Raw genomic sequence first — 9,274 nt, forward strand, 5'->3', positions numbered from 1 at the left:
CCCACAATAGAAAACTGTGTGGTTGTGTTTAGGGCTAGGTGATGGAGAGACTGCATAAACAATTGGGGGAACCCCCGGGGCTAGACCCAAGAGGCACAGGCTGGTTAGGGGTTAAAGGGTTGGGACAGCGGTCCTAAGACCACTGTCAGTGCACGGTCCATCGTCAGGCCCGGCTCCGAGGGTTAGGGTTTAGGGTTAGGGTTAGGGTTAGGGTTAGGGTTAGGGGTTAGGGTTAGGGTTAGGGTTAGGGTTAGGGTTGGGGTTAGGGTTAGGGTTAGGGTTAGGGTTAGGGTTAGGGTTAGGGTTAGGGTTAGGGGTTAGGGTTAGGGTTAGGGTTAGGGGTGAAAGGGTTGGGACAGCGGTCCGAAGACCACTGTCGGTGCACGGTCCATCAAACCGGACAGGTCCCGCAGTCCCGAACATCCACGCAGCCTCCTGTTGTCCTCCGTCTCCAGCCTCCAGCTTTCTGGAGCGGTCTCAGCGGCGTGGCTCGGTTAGCAGGTCATCGTGTGTGCGTCGTCTCTCTCCTCTCTCCGGTCCCCTTGCTTCGATGTTATTGCATCGTCATACGTCGTGCCGCATTCGCGTTCGCCTCATGTTGTGCGTAGTACGCCTCAATGTCTATGGACTCGCTAGCGGGCTGTGCTAGGATAGCCTCAGTTAGCTTATGGGCCCGCTTAGCATTAGCATTTAGCTCCAGCATGACTTAGCTTTTAGCAAAAAAAACGGAGAAAGGATTGTTCTTTGCCGTTTATTTTTCTTGAGCCCGACAAAACATGAGAATCGTCTTACTGTACATCCAACGTTTCGACCAGGTTTAGGTCTTCTTCAGGGACAATAAACAGCAGTTAGCGGCTACATAACGGGAGCCAAGGACGGGGAGATGTTACTCCACCAACGGTCCAGGAGAGAGAGAGAGAAGAAGAAGCGGAGCCAATGATAATACAGCTGGGTATGACGACATCCGGTCACCTTCCGGTGTCTCATCTAAAACCACACTGATAAGATACAAACCACTGAAGAATGGGTCCATTGCCCTTCAATGTTGCCTTCAAGCATAAAGTCATCCCTATTGGCGTTATCAATACAGTGCATTATAATAATTATACATTTGTCATACCTTCACCAGAGTTGCAAACATTACTAGGAATCAAATTGTGCTTCATTTTGAGCTACGTCCTGTATATAAATATGCATAACATTCTGGGAGTTAACTTTGTCTCTTAAATAATTGCAAACAGTATTGTACACACAGATGAAGAATCCTAATAGCAGGAATACATATTAAAGTATGAAATAGTCCATGTTAGTGGATTGCAGGTGAGTCACTGTGGTTGTGATTAGGGCTTAAAACCTCTGTGGTTAGGCTTAGGGACAGGAACATCGGGGACCGCACAGACGTCCAGCGAAGACAGGACCCAGACCGGCGAGGCACTGGCTGGTTAGGGGTGAAAGGGTTGGGACAGCGGTCCGAAGACCACTGTCGGTGCACGGTCCATCAAACCGGACAGGTCCCGCAGTCCCGAACATCCACGCAGCCTCCTGTTGTCCTCCGTCTCCAGCCTCCAGCTTTCTGGAGCGGTCTCAGCGGCGTGGCTCGGTTAGCAGGTCATCGTGTGTGCGTCGTCTCTCTCCTCTCTCCGGTCCCCTTGCTTCGATGTTATTGCATCGTCATACGTCGTGCCGCATTCGCGTTCGCCTCATGTTGTGCGTAGTACGCCTCAATGTCTATGGACTCGCTAGCGGGCTGTGCTAGGATAGCCTCAGTTAGCTTATGGGCCCGCTTAGCATTAGCATTTAGCTCCAGCATGACTTAGCTTTTAGCAAAAAAAACGGAGAAAGGATTGTTCTTTGCCGTTTATTTTTCTTGAGCCCGACAAAACATGAGAATCGTCTTACTGTACATCCAACGTTTCGACCAGGTTTAGGTCTTCTTCAGGGACAATAAACAGCAGTTAGCGGCTACATAACGGGAGCCAAGGACGGGGAGATGTTACTCCACCAACGGTCCAGGAGAGAGAGAGAGAAGAAGAAGCGGAGCCAATGATAATACAGCTGGGTATGACGACATCCGGTCACCTTCCGGTGTCTCATCTAAAACCACACTGATAAGATACAAACCACTGAAGAATGGGTCCATTGCCCTTCAATGTTGCCTTCAAGCATAAAGTCATCCCTATTGGCGTTATCAATACAGTGCATTATAATAATTATACATTTGTCATACCTTCACCAGAGTTGCAAACATTACTAGGAATCAAATTGTGCTTCATTTTGAGCTACGTCCTGTATATAAATATGCATAACATTCTGGGAGTTAACTTTGTCTCTTAAATAATTGCAAACAGTATTGTACACACAGATGAAGAATCCTAATAGCAGGAATACATATTAAAGTATGAAATAGTCCATGTTAGTGGATTGCAGGTGAGTCACTGTGGTTGTGATTAGGGCTTAAAACCTCTGTGGTTAGGCTTAGGGACAGGAACATCGGGGACCGCACAGACGTCCAGCGAAGACAGGACCCAGACCGGCGAGGCACTGGCTGGTTAGGGGTGAAAGGGTTGGGACAGCGGTCCGAAGACCACTGTCGGTGCACGGTCCATCAAACCGGACAGGTCCCGCAGTCCCGAACATCCACGCAGCCTCCTGTTGTCCTCCGTCTCCAGCCTCCAGCTTTCTGGAGCGGTCTCAGCGGCGTGGCTCGGTTAGCAGGTCATCGTGTGTGCGTCGTCTCTCTCCTCTCTCCGGTCCCCTTGCTTCGATGTTATTGCATCGTCATACGTCGTGCCGCATTCGCGTTCGCCTCATGTTGTGCGTAGTACGCCTCAATGTCTATGGACTCGCTAGCGGGCTGTGCTAGGATAGCCTCAGTTAGCTTATGGGCCCGCTTAGCATTAGCATTTAGCTCCAGCATGACTTAGCTTTTAGCAAAAAAAACGGAGAAAGGATTGTTCTTTGCCGTTTATTTTTCTTGAGCCCGACAAAACATGAGAATCGTCTTACTGTACATCCAACGTTTCGACCAGGTTTAGGTCTTCTTCAGGGACAATAAACAGCAGTTAGCGGCTACATAACGGGAGCCAAGGACGGGGAGATGTTACTCCACCAACGGTCCAGGAGAGAGAGAGAGAAGAAGAAGCGGAGCCAATGATAATACAGCTGGGTATGACGACATCCGGTCACCTTCCGGTGTCTCATCTAAAACCACACTGATAAGATACAAACCACTGAAGAATGGGTCCATTGCCCTTCAATGTTGCCTTCAAGCATAAAGTCATCCCTATTGGCGTTATCAATACAGTGCATTATAATAATTATACATTTGTCATACCTTCACCAGAGTTGCAAACATTACTAGGAATCAAATTGTGCTTCATTTTGAGCTACGTCCTGTATATAAATATGCATAACATTCTGGGAGTTAACTTTGTCTCTTAAATAATTGCAAACAGTATTGTACACACAGATGAAGAATCCTAATAGCAGGAATACATATTAAAGTATGAAATAGTCCATGTTAGTGGATTGCAGGTGAGTCACTGTGGTTGTGATTAGGGCTTAAAACCTCTGTGGTTAGGCTTAGGGACAGGAACATCGGGGACCGCACAGACGTCCAGCGAAGACAGGACCCAGACCGGCGAGGCACTGGCTGGTTAGGGGTGAAAGGGTTGGGACAGCGGTCCGAAGACCACTGTCGGTGCACGGTCCATCAAACCGGACAGGTCCCGCAGTCCCGAACATCCACGCAGCCTCCTGTTGTCCTCCGTCTCCAGCCTCCAGCTTTCTGGAGCGGTCTCAGCGGCGTGGCTCGGTTAGCAGGTCATCGTGTGTGCGTCGTCTCTCTCCTCTCTCCGGTCCCCTTGCTTCGATGTTATTGCATCGTCATACGTCGTGCCGCATTCGCGTTCGCCTCATGTTGTGCGTAGTACGCCTCAATGTCTATGGACTCGCTAGCGGGCTGTGCTAGGATAGCCTCAGTTAGCTTATGGGCCCGCTTAGCATTAGCATTTAGCTCCAGCATGACTTAGCTTTTAGCAAAAAAAACGGAGAAAGGATTGTTCTTTGCCGTTTATTTTTCTTGAGCCCGACAAAACATGAGAATCGTCTTACTGTACATCCAACGTTTCGACCAGGTTTAGGTCTTCTTCAGGGACAATAAACAGCAGTTAGCGGCTACATAACGGGAGCCAAGGACGGGGAGATGTTACTCCACCAACGGTCCAGGAGAGAGAGAGAGAAGAAGAAGCGGAGCCAATGATAATACAGCTGGGTATGACGACATCCGGTCACCTTCCGGTGTCTCATCTAAAACCACACTGATAAGATACAAACCACTGAAGAATGGGTCCATTGCCCTTCAATGTTGCCTTCAAGCATAAAGTCATCCCTATTGGCGTTATCAATACAGTGCATTATAATAATTATACATTTGTCATACCTTCACCAGAGTTGCAAACATTACTAGGAATCAAATTGTGCTTCATTTTGAGCTACGTCCTGTATATAAATATGCATAACATTCTGGGAGTTAACTTTGTCTCTTAAATAATTGCAAACAGTATTGTACACACAGATGAAGAATCCTAATAGCAGGAATACATATTAAAGTATGAAATAGTCCATGTTAGTGGATTGCAGGTGAGTCACTGTGGTTGTGATTAGGGCTTAAAACCTCTGTGGTTAGGCTTAGGGACAGGAACATCGGGGACCGCACAGACGTCCAGCGAAGACAGGACCCAGACCGGCGAGGCACTGGCTGGTTAGGGGTGAAAGGGTTGGGACAGCGGTCCGAAGACCACTGTCGGTGCACGGTCCATCAAACCGGACAGGTCCCGCAGTCCCGAACATCCACGCAGCCTCCTGTTGTCCTCCGTCTCCAGCCTCCAGTTTTCTATTATTAAACTGTTATTTATTTGTTAAAAGTAAACACGAAGCCGTCACCTTCATCAGCAGCCGTCCGTGTTGCGGTTTAGCTGACGCTGCACCTGGAGCGGTCTCAGCGGCGTGGCTCGGTTAGCAGGTCATCGTGTGTGCGTCGTCTCTCTCCTCTCTCCGGTCCCCTTGCTTCGATGTTATTGCATCGTCATACGTCGTGCCGCATTCGCGTTCGCCTCATGTTGTGCGTAGTACGCCTCAATGTCTATGGACTCGCTAGCGGGCTGTGCTAGGATAGCCTCAGTTAGCTTATGGGCCCGCTTAGCATTAGCATTTAGCTCCAGCATGACTTAGCTTTTAGCAAAAAAAACGGAGAAAGGATTGTTCTTTGCCGTTTATTTTTCTTGAGCCCGACAAAACATGAGAATCGTCTTACTGTACATCCAACGTTTCGACCAGGTTTAGGTCTTCTTCAGGGACAATAAACAGCAGTTAGCGGCTACATAACGGGAGCCAAGGACGGGGAGATGTTACTCCACCAACGGTCCAGGAGAGAGAGAGAGAAGAAGAAGCGGAGCCAATGATAATAGAGCTGGGTATGACGACATCCGGTCACCTTCCGGTGTCTCATCTAAAAACACCCTGATAGATACAAACCACTGAAGAATGGGTCCATTGCCCTTCAATGTTGCCTTCAAGCATAAAGTCATCCCTATTGGCGTTATCAATACAGTGCATTATAATAATTATACATTTGTCATACCTTCACCAGAGTTGCAAACATTACTAGGAATCAAATTGTGCTTCATTTTGAGCTACGTCCTGTATATAAATATGCATAACATTCTGGGAGTTAACTTTGTCTCTTAAATAATTGCAAACAGTATTGTACACACAGATGAAGAATCCTAATAGCAGGAATACATATTAAAGTATGAAATAGTCCATGTTAGTGGATTGCAGGTGAGTCACTGTGGTTGTGATTAGGGCTTAAAACCTCTGTGGTTAGGCTTAGGGACAGGAACATCGGGGACCGCACAGACGTCCAGCGAAGACAGGACCCAGACCGGCGAGGCACTGGCTGGTTAGGGGTGAAAGGGTTGGGACAGCGGTCCGAAGACCACTGTCGGTGCACGGTCCATCAAACCGGACAGGTCCCGCAGTCCCGAACATCCACGCAGCCTCCTGTTGTCCTCCGTCTCCAGCCTCCAGTTTTCTATTATTAAACTGTTATTTATTTGTTAAAAGTAAACACGAAGCCGTCACCTTCATCAGCAGCCGTCCGTGTTGCGGTTTAGCTGACGCTGCACCTGGAGCGGTCTCAGCGGCGTGGCTCGGTTAGCAGGTCATCGTGTGTGCGTCGTCTCTCTCCTCTCTCCGGTCCCCTTGCTTCGATGTTATTGCATCGTCATACGTCGTGCCGCATTCGCGTTCGCCTCATGTTGTGCGTAGTACGCCTCAATGTCTATGGACTCGCTAGCGGGCTGTGCTAGGATAGCCTCAGTTAGCTTATGGGCCCGCTTAGCATTAGCATTTAGCTCCAGCATGACTTAGCTTTTAGCAAAAAAAACGGAGAAAGGATTGTTCTTTGCCGTTTATTTTTCTTGAGCCCGACAAAACATGAGAATCGTCTTACTGTACATCCAACGTTTCGACCAGGTTTAGGTCTTCTTCAGGGACAATAAACAGCAGTTAGCGGCTACATAACGGGAGCCAAGGACGGGGAGATGTTACTCCACCAACGGTCCAGGAGAGAGAGAGAGAAGAAGAAGCGGAGCCAATGATAATAGAGCTGGGTATGACGACATCCGGTCACCTTCCGGTGTCTCATCTAAAAACACCCTGATAGATACAAACCACTGAAGAATGGGTCCATTGCCCTTCAATGTTGCCTTCAAGCATAAAGTCATCCCTATTGGCGTTATCAATACAGTGCATTATAATAATTATACATTTGTCATACCTTCACCAGAGTTGCAAACATTACTAGGAATCAAATTGTGCTTCATTTTGAGCTACGTCCTGTATATAAATATGCATAACATTCTGGGAGTTAACTTTGTCTCTTAAATAATTGCAAACAGTATTGTACACACAGATGAAGAATCCTAATAGCAGGAATACATATTAAAGTATGAAATAGTCCATGTTAGTGGATTGCAGGTGAGTCACTGTGGTTGTGATTAGGGCTTAAAACCTCTGTGGTTAGGCTTAGGGACAGGAACATCGGGGACCGCACAGACGTCCAGCGAAGACAGGACCCAGACCGGCGAGGCACTGGCTGGTTAGGGGTGAAAGGGTTGGGACAGCGGTCCGAAGACCACTGTCGGTGCACGGTCCATCAAACCGGACAGGTCCCGCAGTCCCGAACATCCACGCAGCCTCCTGTTGTCCTCCGTCTCCAGCCTCCAGTTTTCTATTATTAAACTGTTATTTATTTGTTAAAAGTAAACACGAAGCCGTCACCTTCATCAGCAGCCGTCCGTGTTGCGGTTTAGCTGACGCTGCACCTGGAGCGGTCTCAGCGGCGTGGCTCGGTTAGCAGGTCATCGTGTGTGCGTCGTCTCTCTCCTCTCTCCGGTCCCCTTGCTTCGATGTTATTGCATCGTCATACGTCGTGCCGCATTCGCGTTCGCCTCATGTTGTGCGTAGTACGCCTCAATGTCTATGGACTCGCTAGCGGGCTGTGCTAGGATAGCCTCAGTTAGCTTATGGGCCCGCTTAGCATTAGCATTTAGCTCCAGCATGACTTAGCTTTTAGCAAAAAAAACGGAGAAAGGATTGTTCTTTGCCGTTTATTTTTCTTGAGCCCGACAAAACATGAGAATCGTCTTACTGTACATCCAACGTTTCGACCAGGTTTAGGTCTTCTTCAGGGACAATAAACAGCAGTTAGCGGCTACATAACGGGAGCCAAGGACGGGGAGATGTTACTCCACCAACGGTCCAGGAGAGAGAGAGAGAAGAAGAAGCGGAGCCAATGATAATAGAGCTGGGTATGACGACATCCGGTCACCTTCCGGTGTCTCATCTAAAAACACCCTGATAGATACAAACCACTGAAGAATGGGTCCATTGCCCTTCAATGTTGCCTTCAAGCATAAAGTCATCCCTATTGGCGTTATCAATACAGTGCATTATAATAATTATACATTTGTCATACCTTCACCAGAGTTGCAAACATTACTAGGAATCAAATTGTGCTTCATTTTGAGCTACGTCCTGTATATAAATATGCATAACATTCTGGGAGTTAACTTTGTCTCTTAAATAATTGCAAACAGTATTGTACACACAGATGAAGAATCCTAATAGCAGGAATACATATTAAAGTATGAAATAGTCCATGTTAGTGGATTGCAGGTGAGTCACTGTGGTTGTGATTAGGGCTTAAAACCTCTGTGGTTAGGCTTAGGGACAGGAACATCGGGGACCGCACAGACGTCCAGCGAAGACAGGACCCAGACCGGCGAGGCACTGGCTGGTTAGGGGTGAAAGGGTTGGGACAGCGGTCCGAAGACCACTGTCGGTGCACGGTCCATCAAACCGGACAGGTCCCGCAGTCCCGAACATCCACGCAGCCTCCTGTTGTCCTCCGTCTCCAGCCTCCAGTTTTCTATTATTAAACTGTTATTTATTTGTTAAAAGTAAACACGAAGCCGTCACCTTCATCAGCAGCCGTCCGTGTTGCGGTTTAGCTGACGCTGCACCTGGAGCGGTCTCAGCGGCGTGGCTCGGTTAGCAGGTCATCGTGTGTGCGTCGTCTCTCTCCTCTCTCCGGTCCCCTTGCTTCGATGTTATTGCATCGTCATACGTCGTGCCGCATTCGCGTTCGCCTCATGTTGTGCGTAGTACGCCTCAATGTCTATGGACTCGCTAGCGGGCTGTGCTAGGATAGCCTCAGTTAGCTTATGGGCCCGCTTAGCATTAGCATTTAGCTCCAGCATGACTTAGCTTTTAGCAAAAAAAACGGAGAAAGGATTGTTCTTTGCCGTTTATTTTTCTTGAGCCCGACAAAACATGAGAATCGTCTTACTGTACATCCAACGTTTCGACCAGGTTTAGGTCTTCTTCAGGGACAATAAACAGCAGTTAGCGGCTACATAACGGGAGCCAAGGACGGGGAGATGTTACTCCACCAACGGTCCAGGAGAGAGAGAGAGAAGAAGAAGCGGAGCCAATGATAATAGAGCTGGGTTAGGGTTAGGGTTAGGGTTAGGGTTAGGGTTAGGGTTAGGGTTAGGGTTAGGGTTAGGGGTTAGGGTTAGGGTTAGGGTTAGGGTTAGGGTTAGGGTTGGGTTAGGGTTAGGGTTAGGGTTAGGGTTAGGGTTAGGGTTAGGGTTAGGGTTAGGGTTAGGGTTAGGGTTAGGGTTAGGGTTAGGGTTAGGGTTAGGGT

At 48.3% G+C, this 9,274-nt stretch overlaps 2 long non-coding RNA genes across 2 annotated transcripts in view; one reads left to right on the forward strand and one right to left on the reverse strand.

The window, feature by feature from the left end:
* LOC144409462 (uncharacterized) overlaps positions 1-9,274 on the forward strand; it is a 35,049-nt gene that overhangs the window by 9,636 nt on the left and 16,139 nt on the right. The gene's annotated exons all lie outside the window — the stretch shown is intronic.
* Positions 738-9,070, reverse strand: LOC144409461 (uncharacterized). Its single transcript, XR_013467906.1, has 5 exons — positions 8,589-9,070; positions 7,389-8,494; positions 6,189-7,294; positions 4,989-6,094; positions 738-4,894 (listed from the first exon to the last, which is right to left on the reverse strand). It is a non-coding gene; the product is annotated as an uncharacterized LOC144409461 (long non-coding RNA).

The sequence above is a fragment of the Gasterosteus aculeatus genome, chromosome 6 (assembly GCF_964276395.1).
Source record: "Gasterosteus aculeatus chromosome 6, fGasAcu3.hap1.1, whole genome shotgun sequence".
Classification (NCBI taxonomy): Eukaryota; Metazoa; Chordata; class Actinopteri; order Perciformes; family Gasterosteidae; genus Gasterosteus; species Gasterosteus aculeatus.